This window comes from Buteo buteo, chromosome 9 (assembly GCF_964188355.1).
Source record: "Buteo buteo chromosome 9, bButBut1.hap1.1, whole genome shotgun sequence".
NCBI lineage: Eukaryota > Metazoa > Chordata > Aves > Accipitriformes > Accipitridae > Buteo > Buteo buteo.
The window spans coordinates 43,214,572-43,231,275 of record NC_134179.1 but is presented as its reverse complement, the minus strand read 5'-3'; the positions used below and the strand labels follow the sequence as shown (position 1 = coordinate 43,231,275).

Sequence of the window (16,704 nt, the reverse complement as noted above, 5' to 3'; positions counted from 1 at the left end):
GCCTTGCACACTCGCCGTGCTGGCAAAGGGGCGCCTTGCACACTCATCCTCACCCTGCTGGCAGAGGGGCGCCTTGCACACTTGCCATACTAGCAGAGGAGCACCTTGCACACTCACCCTCACCATGCTGGCAGAGGGGCACCTTGCACACTCACCCTTGCCGTGCTGGCAGAGGGGCACCTTGCACACTCACCCTTGCCGTGCTGGCAGAGGGGCACCTTGCACACTCACCCTTGCCGTGCTGGCAGAGGGGCACCTTGCACACTCACCATACTAGCAGAGGAACACCTTGTACACTCACCCTCGCTGTGCTGGCAGAGGGGCGCCTTGCACACTTGCCCTTGCCATGCTGGCAGAGGGGCACCTTGCACACTCACCATACTAGCAGAGGAACACCTTGCACACTCACCCTCGCTGTGCTGGCAGAGGGGCACCTTGCATACTTGCCTTTGCCATGCTGGCAGAGAGGCACCTTGCACACTCTCCCTCGCCTTGCTGACAGAGGGGTGCCTTGCACGCTTGCTGTGCTGGAAGCCTTGGGGCTGTCATGCTCACCATCCCAGGGCCACTGGGGTTTGCACACTCACCACACTGGAGGCGGTGGGGTTTGCACGCTGGCTGTGCCGGAGGCAGGCGGCACTTGGCGTTCCCTGCAGTGCGTGCCGGGGCAGGTCGGGAGATGGGACTTATCCGGGGCCCAACGTGCAGGAGATGCCCCGTTACGTGCGTGGTGCCGTGCTGCTTCTTCCCAAGGCACTGAGCCAGGCTCTGTGCTGCTCCACTGACTGCTAACGAGGAACAAAGCCCGTTAGTTCCCTCGAAGCCAAAGCTGGCCCAAATGCAGCAAGCACACATCTACCCCTTCTTTTTGCAGTCTCTTGCTTCACCTCTGCTGTCACCCAGGAAAAGGGCTGGATTTTGTCCAGCACTGGAAGCCAAGCCTAGAGGTTAAAGCTAGATCCTCCTCCACACAGCGCCATGGCCAAAGCTGCGGAAGTTTTGGGATTTAACCTAAGCAAGGGCAGCAGCATAGCTGGTGCAGCACAAACCTCACCCCGTGAGCAGAGAGGCAGCTTCTCCATGTGCAGCAGCCACAGCTGGGATTGCAGCAAGGATGCTCTGCAGGGCAGGTGTTTCCGCAGCCTGGTCCTACTAGCACCAGGTGTAGCAAAGAGGAATCAGCTCCTCAGAGGTGCTGCTGCAGGGAGAGTGATGCACCAAGAGCCAGCTCCCACCCCACTCCCCCTTCTGAGGTCTGAGGGGAGGAGGTGGGTGGCCAGCTGAGGCCTTTTAACCCAAAACAGGCTGAGGAGGCGGGGGCATTGGGGCCTATATAATGATGGCTGCAAGTACCCCCAGGGAGATAAGCTGTGGGTTGGTGTGTGCCTTGAGGGGAAGGGGAGGTTTGGGCCCTAAAAGAGGGACATGTGATATGTTAAGAGCTTTTTTTGCTATTTTGCTGTGTGTTACCTAGCTGGAAAATCTTTTAGTTGAAGGGCTATGGGTTGTCTTTTGTTGTATTTGTAGCCTTTCTACCTGAAGGTGGCTTTACTTGTGAGCAAGTGTGAGAAGAGGGTTCTTAAGGCCCTTCTCTGGTCTTAGAAGAAAGATGCAGTTAAAAATGTGCTGTTACGCTTAGAGGTGCACCCCTCAAAATGGGCTGCTATAGAGTCTGGTGGTAGCTCATATTTCTATTGACAGGTAAAAACATTAGCAAATTCTCTGTTACTTCTACCTGCTCCTGTAAGAGTTGTGGCTTAAATTTGGGACTTGCCTTGTCTGGGAGGCTAAAATCCTCTCTCTGCTTAATGTAGTTGCTTAAGTTTGCTCTTTGCGCTGTATTGAATGTGCCAGTGTTTCCCGTGGAGAGTCCCAAGTCCTTTTGTGCAAAGTGAGTTCTCCGAAGTGGTCTTATTTCTGTTAGTATCTTAATCTAGAGAAGGTGCTTTAAGCTTGCTTGTTCTTGGGCTGATGGGAGAGTAGCAGAGCAGTGCTGAAGGGTGTCCTTGCACCCCACCGATGAAGGTGTTGCCTCATGCTGTAATGTGAGCTGGTAACAGCAGATGGCTCTCAAAGCCCCTCTGAAACCTGGATGGACGCTGCCAAGGAGCACAAGCTCTGGCCTGGCCCCTCACAGCCCCAGCAGGTGACAAGTGGTGGCTGACTGTGGGTGCCTGGGGCAGAAGAAGGGGGACGAGGTAATAGTGGTGCTCCAGCTGGTGTGTTCTCCTGGTAACCTGCAAGCTAGAGGTTCCTGGTGATTCTGCACTTGTGTGCATGCGATAACTTCACCACAAAACCTGTTAGTGGTACTGCATAATGCAATCCTCTACTTAACTTTAGAGTAGGATTGAACTTTTGCCCTGACTTAAACTCAAGGATTAGAGACTGCACTGGTGCCTACACCCCTCTCTGGTCCCCCGTGAGTGCCATCCTGTGGCAAGAACAGGAAAGACTTCAAGGACATGCAATCTACAGATGACCACCAGCAGACTCTGCCTGGTCTAAGCAGGAGCAGTCTAGGGCTTCAGAGTCTGCAGGCACAGTGGTATTTTGTAAGCAGCCTGTTTTGCCCCAAAGCGATGTTCCCGGTCTGGCTGCAGAACCGGGAGAGCTGTGGTGGCTGCTCTCCTCCAGGAACAAAGTCCCTTCTGGCTGCTGGCATCTCTGAAGTTTGTCAACAAAGGTGTCAGCTAATGTCAGGAGCACTGACCAGGCTTCAGCCCTGTGAGCTGCTGCTGGCATCTGGGTAGAGGCTTTAAGCACCCCGGGTTTGTGCTTGAGGGAGAAGAGCTGTTGGGGCTGTTAGCCTGGGTGCACAGATGTAAAGGGCATCCCAAACTCCCTGCAAGCACTCACTGCCCTTCCTTGATACCAGGTCCAAGTGAGTCTTGACTTTGTAATGTGAGGCCAGGAACGTAATAATTCCCACAAGGTCATGTAGGTGAATACATCCTGTAACTCCCTAATGAATCAACTCTGCCTTTTACAGATACACAGGATTTAAATGATCTGGAAAGCATCTTGTAGTGGGTAAATTAGAAATAGAATAATGATTAATTAAAAAAATTATCCTTGGGGTATTGGGTCTTATATATTCTATTTGTAGGTGTTGGGCTCTGCATGCCTTCCACACTGCTCAATGGAAAAGAAAAAGGACTAAATCTTTTTCCAGTTGGGGTGGGGGCAAGAGGAAAGTGTATAAGATGGTCTAAGTGCCTCAGTCTCAGTTGTCAGGTCTCCACTTGCTAAAGTGATCAGAGGGAACGTGGTGAATTTGTTTTTCCCGTGCTCTGTGCTGCTGAGAGGCGAGGACCTTGCTGGCTAGCTCTTTCTGCTGAGTCACGGCCTGCTCACTGCCTGCGCTGTCCTACCACTGAGGGTGTTTCTGTCTCTGATTTACATTTTTGCAATCCTGCTGGCCTCAGTGGGGGTTATAGGGGTGTATCGTGTTCCAATGGCCTGTGAAAATGAAATGCAAGTTGACTTCAGTTGGAGAGAACTGTGTCCGAGTTGCAAATATGTGCATTTGGTTTCAACTTGTGGGGAACAGAGCCAGCTGAGCTCTAATCCCCTCTTGAGCTGTGAAGTTACACGCAGAGTCAGAGCCACTGGTGAAGGTTTGCATGAGTCTTGTTCTGGTCTGCTCAGCGCAGGCCTGGGTAATGCCTGCTGTTACTAACAGCGTACAAGCATGGCTGGGAAGACTGCTTGTGTAACGCCCAGCTCCCTGCTGTGATCTCCATGGAGAGGCTTCAAAGGATGGCGGGCTTCGGAAACCCAGCTGGCTCCCTGTTCCGATGCCATGTCCGCGCTAGCGGCTGTGGCCTGGGAAGCAAGTCTGGGGCCTGCGTCTCCCTGGGGCTTCCTTATTTACGAAGGGCTCATCCTGTGGTCTCTCAGCATGCAATAGCATCTGGAGTTGTTTTGGAAAAATCAATCCTGTCTCCTTGCTGGAAACCATTTTGGAAGGGATTAGCCCATTTCCATTGTTTAGGTGAACTTTAAGGGCCAGGTTGCAAAATGGGTCTGAGTAGTACTGTGATGGAATTAAGCTAGTGCAGAATTTGAGTATTTATTTCAGCTAGGATCATTATGGTTTTGCAAAAGCCATCCTTAATCTGAATTAAGTGACTGAAATGAAGCAGCTTGTGGACAGATGAGGCCCTGGGGATATCAGACTTAAAACCACTATAACCCAGAATTCATAACACAATTGTGGTTCTGCAGGTCAATTCCCACTGCAGGTGAGGGCTGAGAAATTGTCCCCTGCCTTCTGTATCACCTGCCAGGGAAAACCTTGATACAGTTGTGAAACAGGTTACAAAACTCACCTGTGAGGAAAATGGGCCTTGTCTTGGATGAAGAAACAAGTATGGAAGATAAAGGCTTAATGCTTTCCTCCCTAAAGGCTTCCTTTATAATTTGATGTTAAAAGTAGTGTCTTGCTTCCACCTAGCAGCAGTATGGGCCAAAAGGAATGGAGGGGAAGAAAAAGACTGGACTGAGTTAGAATGGTAGGATAAATTCACAGATCCTTTTTCCTATAAACAAAACCACCCTATGAACATGAAGTGGCCAGAAGAGCTCTGTGCAGTAATTAGAGTCTATATCAGCTATCAGCCTGCTGTGCGTACAGGTAAGAAATCTGCCTATAGAGTGTTTCTCTGCAGTTCTTGGCCAGCGCAAGATCCGTTGATTGCCGTGAGCTCATTCCACTTGGGGCTCGGAGCACTCAGCTGCACTTTGGGACTCGGACTGCTCCAGTAGTTCCTGTAACATCTTGGTATTGCTGCAGCAGCATCATGCTTCCATCCAGTACAAAACAGTGTGCACCTGCTGGTGCAGGTAGTGGAGGTGGAGGGCTGCTGTGCCTGAGATGTAGTACAAAATGAGTGTCTTGCTGCACAGTGGGGCTTTGCATCAAAGGGATGGATCTGCAGCAAGCCAGAGACGTGTGTGTTAAGATGTAGGGAGTGAGGGCACCTGAAGAAGGGAGGGAGTCTTCTCCCAGTTGCTACCCCTCTGACATGGACATTCAGCCCATGTTTTTGACCCTGCAGGGTGTTGGTAAGGAGAAGCTGGATGTAGATTTGATTGTTTCTTTGCAGTAACCTTGTTTACCAAGAAGACCCACGTACCTCCATGTCTCTAAACACACATGGAATTAAACAGCAAGATGCTGGGACTTTGCTCATTGTGCCTTTTCTAGATAAGACTGCTTATGATACTCTTAGCATATTATTTTCAAGTACTGTGCCACCAGGCTTCTGTGGCTGCGCCCTGGGCCAGGAAAGGAAGGTGCTCACTTGTGTGATCACAGTCCTGGAGGACTGGCTGTGAGGAATCACTGCTGTTTTGAGACTGGTAGTACTGTGATCCATCAGTTGATGCATTTAATTCTTGACTAGCCTTTGCCAACAGATCTTCTAAATGGCCAGAATGTGGTAAGAGTGGCTGTGCCTGAACATCAGCTGGGACTGGCTAATGATGCTTCCCAGCCCACGATTTCTTGGATCCGAAAGGGACTTGGTGCCTGGTGAGCCAAGACCTCAGGCAAAATGGAGCTTTGAGATGACTTTAGAAAGCCAGGTGTTAAATGAGGGTGGGGAGTCCATTTGGTTTTGTCTTTAGATGAAGAAAGAGTCCTGTTAGAGGATGTTCAGCTGATTTGCAGTCAATCTTTGTGTTCCTGGTACATCTGTACTGCCTGTAGGAAGAGCTGCTGTTCCAGAATTGGACTCCAGCTGCTTGCACTGCAAGTTCAAATTCAGTTTGTTCCTCTTTGTCTCACAAGGATGGATCCCCTTGTAGCACTGCAGTATTTATTTTACAATCCCCAAAGCAGTGATATTTTTTTGAGGGAAGCTGTGTCTACCCTAGGAAAATTCTCCAACTAATTTATAGTGGGTACTTTTTAGCCAGTTTAAAAATGGGCAGAAAAGAGCCATTCTCCTGGTTTTAGATGCCTCACCGGTTTCTATTGACCTGAAAAACCCTATCTCGTAGTGTTCCATGTTCACAAATCCAGAATTTTTTCCCTCATATGACTGTACTTTGTACTTCTGCAGTTATTGATACTGTAGTAAGACAAGGGCTTTGACTCTCCATAGGCCTTTATTCTAACCAAGATGGACCATTTCCAACCCAGTCTGCTTTCAAAAACCTCTGGTGCTAAAGGTTCCACATCTGTTTCTCTTTTCCCCTGTTGAGCCTTCCCCTTCACAACCTCTGCCAGAAGCCTGTTCTTAGACTGGACACTTGCCCTTGATTTGCACCTCAATGTTTCTCAGGAAAAACGGAAACCTGGAGTCTGTCTGACAGAAGATACCTCCTGCAGTTTCTCCACTAAATCCAATTACCAGGGATAGTAACCCTGTAACACAGGGCAGTAATTCCATTGAGGGATCTCCACCGTGTCCATAACACTCTCAAGCTGAGCCACAGCATCTCACTACTGTTCCAGATAAAGCAGGAAAGCTGGAGAGGGACCTCTTGGAAGTATGACTTGTTTCTTCAGCTTCTCCCTTTACTTTCCAGTGCTTCAGGCGAGGTTGTGGGCCCTGTGTTGGGTGGTGAGGGAACCCAAATGCTCCCCAATGCCTCAGGGTGATTAACATGTCACCTGTTGACTCCTTCTCACAGGTGTCTGCTGAACCAGATGCTAATTAAAGCTGCCCACCACTGTTCATGCATGCTGTGGAATCCCAGTGCCTATCCATTGTAAAGGTAGCTAGAGGTGTATGGATAACGGCCACAGAGCTGCCTGCCTTGTGTAGGAGAAAGCAGCTTTCCCTTTGTTAGTGTGGAGCTTACCAGCGGATGAAATTAAACCTAGATGGCTGTATGCTGTAGCTCCTGTCAGGGGCTGGTGAAGAAGGTAAGGGCATGCTGTTAGCAGCTAATGAGCCGTTAGTATTTTCATCTCCTTGGATATTGAGGAGGGTGGCTGACGGCACAGCCGGACCTGAGGTGATGAATCCAGCCCCTGAAGCAGGTGTCTGTGTGGGACGCCTGGCTAAACGCAGGCTGTTCAGAAAACTGGAGCCAGGGCTGGGAGAGGCAGTGTGTCCCATCGCCCCTGGCCTGTGACCGGCAGTGCCGCCGGTGCGGGGACACAAGACACCCCGAGCCAGCCCGGGCTCTGCAGCCCCTCAGCGCCGAGCACAAAATGGCGCCGGGGGCGGGTGGCGGAGTGACGGGGGGGGGGGGGGGGGCAGGGGCAGCGCGCGAGCGCCCCCTGCTGGGCGGGGCCGCGCGCGCCCACTTCCCTCAGACAAAAGACCGCGGCGGCCCCTCCCTCGCACCGCGCATGCGCTGACCTCGACCGGGGAGAGGGCTCCCGGGGGGGGGGGGGGGTTACGAGCCGGGCGGCGCATGCGCCCTGCCGCTGCGCGCGCCCCCCCCCCGCCGGCTCGGCGAAGGTTCCGGAGCTCGCGCGCCCCCCCCCCCCTCCGCCCCTCCCCGCCCCCCGGCCCGCCCCGCCCGCGCCGCCGCTGTCACTCGCCGCCCGGCTCCGGTGCGGACTCCCCTACAGCGGCAGGTAGGGGCACGGCCTCCGGCCGGCGGGAGGGGAGCGTGTGGGAGGGTTGCTGTACGGCCAGATCCCCCTCTCCCCGGTCTATCGGTACTGCTTTTCGCTGTCCCCACGCCGAAAGCGTGAAACGGGGGGGGGGGGAGAGGAGAGAAAAAAAAAAAAAAAATCCAAACCCGACTATTTCAGCCCCCAAAAAATCGCCGCGGAGGTGTGTCACCCCCGGTGCCGCTTTGCCCCGGGGGCCGCCTCGGCAGCCCGCTCGCTGCAGCAGGGCGAGGGGCGTCCCCTGCGGCAGCGCTGCCGCCCGGCTGCAGGTGCGCGGCGGGGCGGGGTGGCCGGTGGGAGACGAGGGAGAGGGGGGGCGGATTTTTTTTTTTCACCCCGTTTTTTTTTTTTTTTTGTGTTTTTTTGCCCCGTTCCCTGCGGCAGGTGGGGCTGGGGGCTGTGCCGGCGGGGCTGCGGCAGGAGGGGCGGGCAGCGCCTTCCCGCCCCGGCGCGGTGCCATCTTCTGCAGCCGCCCTCGGGGAGGGGGGAGGTAGGGAGCAGCTGTAATTAAAAAAGATAAATTAATCAATAATAGAAAACCATGAGGAAGAGGCGTTTCAGAAAACGGAGCTGTCCACGCCCAGCCTTGAAATTTGGAGGTGGCAAGCGTTATTGAGGTCACGGCGCTCTGGAGTTGCCTTGCTTTGTTGCATCCCCCAAATGCCCCGGCCGAGGGATTCCAATATTTAATGTTAACAGCGAGGCAGCCCAAGGTGGGGTCCTGTGCTGTTAAGCCCTGGGTGTTTTCCAGCCAGGCTGGGGATGCTGGTGCTGATCCCCGTGGGTTTGGGGCTGGGGTGGTGCTACTTGGTGTAACTGGTGGTGTCGGTGGTCCCTGGATGTGCCTCGCACCTCACAGGTGTCCCCGTGTAGTGCTGAAATTGCCCCCTTGTCGCTTTCATTAGTCTCTTTCCATGCTGCCTGTTCTTTCTTGTCCTAAAATTGCACCAGGTGGGGTGTGGGGCTGGCCCCCTTTCTGGGGTTTGCTTTTTTTCCTTTAGCTGCTGGGTATTTCTTTGTTTTAAGTCTAACTTCGCAGATGTGAAAAGGGAAGTTTTCTTGCCAGATGTTTCCAGGTGTGCTGTGTGGCACACCTGCCCTCCTGACTTGGAGCAATTAAACCCATAAGGAGTAGAAGCAGCTTACTTCAGGGGAGGGATGGAGATTTCTGCCTGCATCCCTGTCTACCGTGTTAGCACAAGAGAGGATTTGGTTAGGGAGGATGATTTTTTTTTTTTTAACACCTAGAAATGCAATCCTGTTGTTCATTCGCAGAGGGCAGCTGCCATCACTTTAAAGGGAGTTTCTCCTTCCATTTGCTGGTGGTACCACCACGCGAGGTGCAGCTCCATTTGCAGCGAGAGGCTGGTCTTGCTTAGAAACGGGCTTGCTGGAACGAGCAGCTGAGATGAGCTAAGCTGTCACTTTGGCAATTTGTATGCAGCGTATTCCTGAGCTGCTCTGCGTTTATCTGTGTGGATCTGGGCAGATGTCTAATGTGTGTCTGAATGAGTGGAACGAAATTCACTACTGAGAATCATTAATTTGTTCTGTTGAGCAATGACTGCCCTCTTATATCTGATGAAGGGTTTTTGCCTTTGCTGCCAATACTCCAGATTTGGAGTGTTTAATGGTTTTCCCTGTGCAGTTCAATTTTTTTTTCATTTTTTTTTTTTCTCAAGGTGGTCTGTCAAAACAGGTCTCAGTTGGGTGCTTACAGGCTGCTCTTGAGAGAAGGAAAATTAAAATCTCATTCTCTCTAGAAATGAGAAATAGTCTAACCCAGTTACACTTTGTTCCCTCTTAATATGCAAAATGCTTGGGTTTTTTAAGGATCAAAGCAAGGTGCTGGCTGATTTACCTGTAGTGCATAGATGTTTTCCAGGCAGGTAATTAACACCCAATGAAAGTATTGCATTTTCTCGTTCTTGTTCTAGATAGAGTAATGGTCTTCGGAAGGAGGTATATGGCTGTGGCATACCTTCCCTGTGCCATCCCCCAGTGTTAGCAGAGGTACCTCATGCTGCTGAATGCCCTTGGAAATGAAGGGTTGTGTTCAGGGCTTTGGAATTAAGATGCAGGTGGGGTTTGGTTTTTGAGACTTGGCTCTTGTGCTCTGGGGAAACGGGATGCCTGTTCCACAGGTTGGTTGCTTGGGTCTCCATCCTCCATAAGGCTTGATTGTAGCATGAGAGGATCTTAGGACAGTTGAGTCTTGAACACACAGAGCTTAAAATGAAACACCTGGTGAACTCTGGTTTAAAAGGTTATTAGGCCATTAGTGTATGCATGGAGGTGTCCAGTGCTGTGGGTCTGTCTCCATCTTGCACAGCAAGATGGCCAGAGGTTGACCCTTGAGAAACTTAAACTAAACCAGCTCTGCCTGTTTTAATGAGTGAAAGCGTGAAGCATGGTTGTCGTCGTTTGAAGCCTTTAAACGAAGACTCTGTTTCTCTCTAAAAGGGGACCATTTATTCAGCCCTGCTCTGGAACAGCTTGCTGCTGATCTGGAGCTTTCAGGTGAACTTGTTGCAAAGGTCCCATCTGACATGAACATGAGACACATCAAGATGTTGTGGTCTCTGCCTGGGAGAACAAGGCTGTTAGTGGAAGGGGCAGGTGGCATCACAGATAAGATGTGGACAATTATCCTTCATCAGCTGGGATTAGCTGAGATGAGGACAGAAGTGACAGGACCTCTGTGTGCCCTGTGGGGAGTTCCCGTGGAGAGGAGATGGGTCCACTCCCTTCAGATGACAAGCGCAATAGCATGGGTTTTGTGTGTGTCTCTGCCTCCCTCCCTCATTACTCGCCCTTTTCAAGTACTGTGTTAAGTATTTACAGGTCAGGCTTCTAATGTAGTCTTCCTCACCGTGTGTCAGTTCCGCTGGGTTGTGCCTGCCCTCTGCTTCCAGCCTTTCTTCCCAAGGCATTTCGTTCAAACTGTCCCATTCCCTCTGTGCTTAATAAACTACAGTTTCAGCAGGACTCAGCTGGACCAAGTAAACATATTTATCAGTCCTGAACAAGGAGTGCTGCAGCTTTCTCATTTCCTTCCTGAAAGCCATGGGGAAGCCTGCTCCCCTGGCCAGGAGAGCAGTCCTCATAGGATAAAAACAAGGGAAATGTGACACTGCAACTGCTCTTTCCACGTTGAGACTGAGCCTGGTGTATCTAGTCAGGGACACTTGTAGCATGCCAGTAAGGTGGACGTCTTAATCTTCTGCCTTTCGTGTTTCCCTGCTTCATTTTGAAGACCTGTGTTCTTCATTGCATGCTTGTCCACCTGTGTTGCATCATTGTCTTTTTTCAGTGTTTTGCCAGCCGTGGGATTTGGAAGTGTTTGGGTACCACCTTGCTCCTTACAGATTTGCTGGGGCTTAGCTGAGCAGTTCTTACTGGGTAGTAGCGGGGAGTAGAGCAAATTGCTCCTTGATGATGTTTATATTCTCATTTGGAAGTTGGTCTTTGCAGCATCATGGGCCTGTTAGAAATGGCTGGGGAAAGCCACGTTGAAAATGCTTTTGAAATGGTGTCTCTGCCGTTTCTTCTGAAAGCCTATGTTATCAGGATGGGAGTAACAAATTGTCCTGACACTTACCGCAGCACAACTGTAACCGCTTTGCCTGTTGGCATCTGCGTGTGCCTGTATGGGCGTTTGGCATTGCTGTTTGAGATGCTGGTGCTGGGGTGTGTCCACGTCCAGACTTCTAGACAAATCCCTTTTGGTTTGCAAAGCGTTGAAAATTGGATCATGAAGCAGTGTCTGAGGGGAAATGCTGAGGGTGGCCATTCCCTTTTTTCCCCAATAGGAATGTTATTCAAAAGCTGAAAGAATGCTGTAGATTTTAGTTTGTCTTGAGCAGAATAAGCTTATTTTGCCAGCCCAGCGTGCTGATGAGGCTTGGTTGTTGTCTCTGCATCTTTTGAGGGAGTGCTGCTAATTTAGCTGTAGCAATGCTTCAGCACTTGATGAATTAGTCAAGAAAGAATCAGGGCGCTGGCTTCCACCCAGCACCCAGTATTGTCCAGTTTGCTTAACCTGCTGGTTGATGAGGTCAGTTGGCTAGTAGGTTGGCTTATTGCTTCCTAGGCTGTGTGCTGGCTGTACGTAGGTGTGGGGCTGAACTGTGAGAGTTGGAAGCTCGTGGTGAAGTGTGCTGGACTTACGACAGACTGATGGGTCCTTTGTCTGGGTGATGCTGAGAGGGTGTGTGGCATGTCAGGGCTGTCTCTGGAGCTGCTGGAACATGCCACAGGTTTAGGACGGTCATAGCTCTGCACGCAGGTAAAGCAGCCAGCCCCTGAACAACAGGGTCATGTGTTGTGCTTTCTGGGTATATGGCTTGCTCTAAGGTCTGCAGATCTGTGTAGTCTGTGAAAAAGCACTGTGAGCCCTTTCTTGTAAAAGCAAAATGGACCTCTCTAGTTGTATTAGAACAGCTGAGACTTAAACAGAATCAGAGATGATTGTTTCCCTTGTGTGCCTGCCCTGTGGCCAGGTGGAAGGGGAGCCCCAGACTCAGCATCTTGGTTATTCCCAGCCTCTGTTCAGAGAAGCATCAGCTGATGTCTTGGGGAGAAGGACAGTGGCTCTCAGGGGATCTCTCACTAGTACTGCAGTTACATTGGAGCTGGGCTGGCTTTCTAGGTTTTTCTGCCCATCCAGTGTAATCTCTGCTTTCTACCTCAGGAGCTTTGCTTGCTTAACTGTGGTGTTTAGACTCCAGAGGTGGGCTGGTACAGTGTCTGGGGCTCACCCCAAGGGCATGTCCTTGCAGCTGGCAGTGCTTATCAATAAAGGAGGCAGTGCTGCAATGCATGGTTTGCCAGCAGGCCTCTGCCTACCTGTGGAGGGTAAGAAAAGAAAGGAGGTAATTGCAGAAGTAACTTGAGCTGGCTTGCTAATCCTTCCAGAGCAGTACAGAGATGTTCCCACTTATCTCCAACCAATTCTGGGGAGAAAATGAAGGTCAGTGATCCTGGGCAGAGGTCAGCGGGTTGTTTGGTGGCAGGTAGTCCTGCCAAAACCTTGTAGAGCACCAGGCTGGCTCAGCCTTGCCCGAGGTGCAGCCCTCAGTTTGGATCACTGCTCCTTCATGGAGATGCACAAGTGATGGAGTGTCTCCCCTGTGCAGCATTGCTCCCGCCTGGCTTTTTAGCATGAACAGCCCTCAATCCCAAGCTGTCTTTGTGGATCGCCCCCGGATGTGGTGGATATAGCAGAGAATTCTAGCCCTTCAGGTAATCCCTTGTGTGGTTTTTAAGGTGGGCACAGCTCTGCTGTGAGAGACTGTGAATAAATCGCTGAATCTCTTCTTGAAGTAGGATGGATCTCCTCCATCTGCGAGTTGAAGCTTTGTTTCGCACTGAAATCTGCCGGTTGTAGGCTGTTTCTTAAAGTGCCTGTGGAAAGCATATGCAGTTTACACTGGAGTCTGGAGGAGATGTATTTGTGCCTTTCGACTTGAGTGGATTTTCTTTGCAAGTCTAATGAGCCCTTCATGCTTCTCAGAAATCAATCCACTGATCTTTCCCTTTCCCTTCCATGCAGTTTGATTAGTAAAAGCAGTCATTACATGTGGTGTGGCTCCCGTTTTCAGTGTCTTTTCTTTAAATATCCAAGGAAAGGGAGCACCAGGGGATACCTTCTGTTAAGCTAAAAGGATTATCACCACAGTTGGGCTAATTATTTCCATCTTTGCAGCCTCCCCACTGTACCTGCCCTGACCTCTCTTCCTAGAGCAGATCCGGTATCACTGTCTGTCCATCTTTGCCTTTATGCCCTCCCTTGGTATTCTTCTTGAATTGCTTCGGAGTGGTTGGTGGGATTGCACCATTAGTGCCCTGGGAAAGCAGGTGGGTTTGCCTCTCAGCTGTCCTGTTAGGCTGGTCAGTGTGTGTGTTGCTCCAAATGAGCTGTGGCTTGGGTGTCTGTGATGATGCTGTAAGGCACATGGGAAGGATGAAGGCTGGGGGGTTATTTTGGGATGAGGTGCAGTCTTAGGGGACATACTATACAAATCCATAGGAAGAAGGCCCGTATTAAACTCTGCTGTTCATGGAGGAACTTCAGCACTTACAAGAGAGGTGATGAAACCACTTGTGTTCATTGTTTTGAATAGTGTGTGTGTGACTTTGACTGCCATGTGCTACAGAGTTGCAGGGCTTTCTGCCACTTGTCAGTATTTCACTTCATGGGTCCCCATCAGCTTCTGTCCCAGGCTGTCTGCCTGGAAGTGCCTGATGTAATTTCAGATGGATTTCATCAGTGTGTCAAGTCACTTGCTGCAGAATGAAATTCCTGGAGGTGTTTGTAAATGGCTCAAAAAATCTAAAGAAGCCTCTCCCATGATCCTTGAACATGTCCAGCTCAGTAATGTGTATGTTTGTGCTGGCCTGGAGATCTGTCTTTGGAAGAAATCAACTGTCTTCTGTACATTGGAAAGAAGTGTTTGCTGGGATGTCCTTTTGAAGTTGAAATTGGAGAAGTAGGGGGGTGTTCAGAGTGGTGAAATTCTTCCCTGCCTAAGAAACATTTCATCTTCTGTTTGATCAAAGCTTGACTTAGATCCTGGGTGTGTTGGCTTGGTCTTACCATGAAAGGGGTGTGTGTGTCTTGCTCACAAGCAGCTCTGCTCCTTCTTTCTCTCAAATGTCCTTTCATGTGAGCTTTCTGGTGCAGGGAACACGTCTGGCCAGCTGTGCACATTCTCAGTTGAGTTGAGGGCAGGGCAGGTGTGTCAAAGTCAAGATGAGAGGCAAAGTGATGGGCAGGCAGTGTTTTTCTTGGCTGGCTGCTGTGGCTTCACATACCTAGGTAGCAGAGTGAGTCTTTGGCAGAGGGTGAAGGGCGTTATTCCCCAGTGGTGGGTGGTGGGTGCAGGGACCACGTGAGCTCTCATCAGGCTGAGATGCAGCAAGATGTGAGCGGAAGGGGGCAAAAAGGAGGCCAAAGAGATGGCGTAAAGCTAACTGAGGGCTGAGGGAATATGTGCATACTGTCTTCTCCCTAGGTTGCTATCCCAGGAAGGGTCTGTTGGCCCTTGGTGACTGGAGGCGCAGTAGTGGGAGGAGTGCGGGAGCAGCAGGAGGCTTTGGAGTGGTGATAAGCAGCATGTCTGCATGATAGTGTCAGAAATATTTGTCCAGGCTGAAAATCTGCTAGCACTGGGCTTCTAGGTGACAAAATGTTCCTGTCCTGGTTTGCAGTGTTCAAGGTGAGAGTGTTCATTGAGTGATTAGTCTGAGGACACAGTGATGACAGAAGGGATGTGCCAGAAAGAGACTTTCCCAAGAGAAGGGGTAATCCAGTGGGATGAGCTTCCCAGAGTTTGGCTTGTAGCTCTAGCCTTTTGTGAACTCTCAGGGTTATGTGTCAGTGCAGGCTGGCAAGGGGAGCCTCTGTATGAAGATGCAACTCTTATCTGAAAGCACACTTCACTTTGGTTAGAAGAAACCTAAGATTTGTAAACGTGGCTCATGTTCCTTTCCTAATGCTGACCCACCTTATACAAAATGCTGACTAGCTCCATGCAGGTGCTATTTTATTACTCTCCCACTGCAGATCCTGGATGTGATGGGGTAAGAGTTGCTGGGACTGAATTACTTTTGTGGTTTAAGGTGAGACCTGTGATGAAGCTGGCTTATGTGGTTGTGTTACAAAAGTAGAGCTTCATATGCTCTCTGCTGGTAGCTGTAGCTTGTGGTGTCAGACATCAGCTGTTAGTAAGCACAAAGCTGGGATTTAATCTGAAGTCAGTATTGCCTTTTGTGGTTCATTTTCAGCTCCCACTTATTTTGAATTCGAGAGCAGACTTTACCCTAAGCAAATTCTGCCCTCTGAAGTTACTTCTATGTATGTGGTTTTACCTACTGCCTCGTCAGCATGACAAATGATGCTGCCCTGGAGCTAGCTGGAGGGGTTTGTAGAAGTAGCTTTTAACAATGGGCATCTCCAAATTGGACAGAAAACTACATGCTTTTCCCTTGGCATCTTCTGGTGTAATAATGGAGAGCCTGGCAGGCATATGCAAGCAGAAGTAATAAATGTTGCTCTTGGCTACAAAAAGGAAAGCAGGTAAAAAGTCTAGCTACAGATCTACTGCTCGAGCTGTGGTGTTGCTTGTAGTCACTGCCCATCAGTAAGCAAGAGAACAGATTCAGAAAGGATGGGACTAAAATGAGGTTATTGGACTTATCCTGTGACAAAGGGAGAGACTCTGAGGCTTGTGAAGAGGAGACGTGCAGGGGTTGTGGTGGTGGGTGGCTGACCTGAAAAGGGCAACTGTGAGCTGGAGAAAGGAGTCTACCACGATGCTCCCAGGTTTTGTTCTCATCCTGAGCAGTGAGTGCATCTTGGGCACCTGCCAAATCCAAGCACCATGTGCACATGTAGGCGTGCTGTCCTGTCTCCTTTTCTTTCTCATCAATCTTTCCTGTTCCTTACCTCTTTCCCTTCCATTTTAAATCTTGCCCAGCAGACCCAGATCCATGTTGTTCTGCGGTGTTCCTGGGAGCTTCTTCACTGAGGCAGCCGGTGCTTGCCTGGCCCTTTCCTTAGGTAAGAGCTGAGCAACTGGACTTGCTGAGAGCAAGATGGGGGCCCAGCTCCCTGCAGGCTGTGCTGGGCTCCCAGCATCGGGAATCTCTCGTCTGCAGCACTGCTGAGCTGTCATCACTGCATCCTTATTTTATGGTTTTGTTGCCTACTTTGCATGAGTTTTGCCTTTCCCCTGTTCTAGTGTTAGCTGAATTACCTTGCCAGCTCCTCCCTTCCCTCAGGTTCCTTCAGGTGATAGGGGAAGAGAGTCATGAATACTGTTTAATGCGAAGGCACTTATTAATGCTTACTCTCTCAAATATGTGACTGCTTTTATTGTGTCTAATAATAGGGTTTATTGTCATGGCTGTCTGAGGTCCATGCTCAGCTCCAGAGTGTGTTTCATCACTGCTGCTCATTTACTCCCCTTATGGAGGGGTTTTTAACTCCATGGGTTTGTTTGCTCTGTCAACATCCAAGAGCCTCTTGGCACTTAAGTTCTTAAATGGAAGAATCCTGTACTGTGGTTGCAGCAGTTTTTGTGTGCGGGTGAAAAGCATCTTACCAATGCTCATGGCAA

The 16,704-nt window shown here is 50.3% G+C and overlaps 1 protein-coding gene across 13 annotated transcripts in view; it reads left to right on the top strand.

The window, feature by feature from the left end:
* Positions 1-7,469: 7,469 nt before the first annotated feature.
* Positions 7,470-16,704, top strand: part of MAPT (microtubule associated protein tau) — a 50,321-nt gene continuing 41,086 nt past the window's right edge. For 12 of the 13 annotated variants that reach the window (XR_012651716.1, XM_075036306.1, XM_075036305.1 and 9 more), the window contains exon 1: positions 7,470-7,543. The gene's annotated coding sequence lies outside the window, so the exon portion shown is untranslated. Of the gene's footprint in view, positions 7,544-16,124; positions 16,146-16,704 lie in introns of those variants that run through there. The other variant, XM_075036295.1, reaches the window with a different exon arrangement.